Source organism: Oncorhynchus mykiss, chromosome 20 (assembly GCF_013265735.2).
Source record: "Oncorhynchus mykiss isolate Arlee chromosome 20, USDA_OmykA_1.1, whole genome shotgun sequence".
NCBI lineage: Eukaryota > Metazoa > Chordata > Actinopteri > Salmoniformes > Salmonidae > Oncorhynchus > Oncorhynchus mykiss.
In genome coordinates this window covers 33,944,015-33,947,277 of record NC_048584.1, presented here as the reverse complement: position 1 = coordinate 33,947,277, position 3,263 = coordinate 33,944,015, and positions in this window count along the sequence as shown.

Sequence of the window (3,263 nt, the reverse complement as noted above, 5' to 3'; positions counted from 1 at the left end):
ACAATAGATATCCTTTTTGCCCTCTTCTTTAACAATGGGTACGTGATACCCTCACTCAATTTGAGCCCTGGTTTAAGTCAAACACACCAAGCCCTTCCCAGACACCGAGGTATTTAATCAGTGCATGTGACGGTATCGGAGTATTTGGCTATATCGACATCTATGGATAGGATAATTGTGTTGTGTCAAACAGGTGGGTTTAACACTTATTTTTTTGAAGTTTAAAAATAAGCCCCAATTACATTTAACCCCTGCATCGGAGAATTACCATGTTGCTATCACTATGCAACCTACTACCTATAGCAGGAAAACCAGTTTCTTATTAATAATATCCCACCTGTTATCACACATGGCACGAGCCCATAATTGTTACAATTACAATACAAATAACACTTTTGTATAACACATTTAACATATATTTTAATATTTCCGTAGAACTGTAAAACAGAGTAAGTTAAATTGAGCTTTGGTAACAACTGCTTTCATAAATGCATGGCGGGCCTCGTTTCGCTGGAGCAGTGTAAAATAAGCTTCATGTCAATGACCCAGCCTTAACGTATTTAGTTTATTTACATATCGAATTTGGTTGTCCATGGTCCATCATCAGTTTCAACAATTTATTTACTTCGTCTCCACCTAGAGTTGCCTCTTTCCTCTGCTGTGCTGCTGCATTGCAGTCAGCAATGTTCTCTCGGGAGCTATCCATGGCCCTGACATCAAATCATCTGTTTGCTTGGACACCAGCCTGATCTCCAGCTCCTTCCACCTCTGGAAACCATCTAGGTGGTCATGCGACTTATCATGCGAGCTGAGGAGATGGCACAGATTCTTCCAGTCCCTGGTTACATCCCTGACCAGCACAGATCTACACTTGTGTGAAAAAACGTTTGCAGCAAAAACAGAAGGCTACATCGTTTTGCATGGAATAGACAAGCCTTGGTCTCTCCACTCTCTCTCCGTTTGCCATCCTCCTATTGTAGTGGGCCACAGGAAACTTGTGTTGCCCCTAAACTCTTGGGAAATTCCCCTCCTTATCCTGATGTTGCCCAGCCTGCACTAACATATCCCATAAAGATCCATTCCTATATTTTGGCCACTCACCGGGACATTTTATGTTTTTTGAGTGGGAGTTGGATTTAGTAAGGCAGCTCCAAAATGCAGGTGTTTCAGCCTAGGTCAGTGCTTTCTGTGGTGGTGGGGCAGCCAGCAGAAAATACAGAGCGTTGATCCATGATTGGCTCAGTGTTCTGTCACTCTTTGGGACACTACGTCACTGCCAACTCTAAGGGTAGAGCTCGAAAATTCAAGCCCTTTGGGTGCTGCCAGAGTTACATTAGAGGTGCCCATCCAAGAAGGCTCAAAGTCATTGGCCACAGATAAAATGACATCAAATCACGTTATATCTACAGTAGCTTTGATTGGACTGATCATGTCAATATCATACTTTCAAAATCTTAGCTAGCAGTCATCATCATGAATCAAGTCAACAATCTACTGGAAAATCCTTTTAAATCCTTATCATATGAAGATAAATAATTAAGAGAAATATAGATAAAACGTATTGGTGCTCCTCGGCCATTGGACATAAACATTACACGACAAGTTGGAAATTGCAAATTCAACAATGAGTGTTTTGGAAAGAATCAGTGGCTAGTTGCAAGCATTGCAAAGCAATCATTAGTGTCACGTCCTGTTCGGGTGGCGCTCGGCGGTCATCGTCACTGGCCTACTAGCTGCCACTGATCCCTTTTTCCCCTTTTCTGTTTATTAGTTGCACCTGTGTTTAGTTTAGGCTAATTGGTTGGGCTTTATTTATCAGCTAGCCCGCCTGCTGGTTGTGCGGGATTATTTTCAGTGTACACGGCTGTAGGTCATGGTTGTCCGTGTGTTTGTATTTTGCTGGTCTGTTTAAGTTCCCCGTGTTTGGGGCATTTGTTTGGGTTGGCGTCGTTTCACCGTTGTGGTGCATTAAAAGTAGCGCTACCCTGAACTCTCTGCTTCCTACGCCTGACTTCTTCCTCCACTACACCCTGGGCGTTACAATTAGCTTACTATTCAGTGGAGTGGCTGTGTGATCCCAAGTCTAAGTTTAAGGGTCTCTTTTCCTAGTTTAAAACTATAAACATTCAACATTGGCCATGCTGTCAATGAAGCATGATTTGTGCAGCACTAAAAACAACTGTTAACTTTCATCCAACTCCAAATTGTATATCGGGAACTCGGGCTTCTTTTTGGAGCTATGACGTCATCATGATTCAACTTTTTTTATTTTGAGTTCCCAGTTGTCTTGAAAGCACTATAAATACAGAGAATGCCAAACTTTGATGACTAAGTTTGATTACAAAATTTGCCCATGAAGGACCGCCGTGCCACCTTCCAGTAGCTATATTGACTACGTCTGTCCTAGCTCGCTCATTAATGTCTTAATTGAAATGACAGATTGCCTCTTATCTGCTTTTGGTCCCCCTTATGCCATAGTTTGTACATCTCAATTGTCAGTAGAAACCACATTAGTTTAAGCAAGTCAGCCATTTTATCTTAGTTTTTTTTTAAAGGTAGTAAATTAGGCTGAATGAACTGTTTCGCTGCCAGACAAGTCTCCGCTGATAGCCAGGTGTAACAGTGGTAAGGTGTTGGGACAACTTTATGTAGGCCCTAACAGTTTGTGGGCACAGTTTGTCACAGTTATAGTGCAATAATGTATTGTTTAGTGTTGTGTAGGGGCTTTGCTGGCATGCATTCCACTTTTTTTTTTTATCCCACCAAGATTTACATGCTAAAATCACCACTGGTAAAGGGAGATACCAGTAAGTTGTTGGAATTGTTTAACTTGTGAAATTTGAAATATAAACCTAAAACCTGTTCATATTGCACGTGTAGTTACCAGTAGCTTGCTAACGCTAGCCAGTCAATGTTATGAAGGCAGTGTTTGTTTTTATTTTGATCAACTGTCATAGAGGCTCTCTTACTTAATAGCCAAGAAGATCATTTTGTTAGCTAGATCATATTAATGCAATTTAAGATGCATTGCCTCATCGTCAGGAACCATGCAGTTCGGCAGCAGAAGAAATTAACTGATTGGCAACTCTCAGACCGAGCAGCTGTATGGACATTGTCTTCAGTTCTATGGTCAGCCTCCCATCAAAAACATTCCTATCTCCGAGTTTCAGACCTTCGCTGTGGAAAGGCTGAAACGTAAGTTGTCTAGCTAGCTTCAGTTACTTACTGCTGGTTTAAACGTGTATTGTTACTGACTGTATACA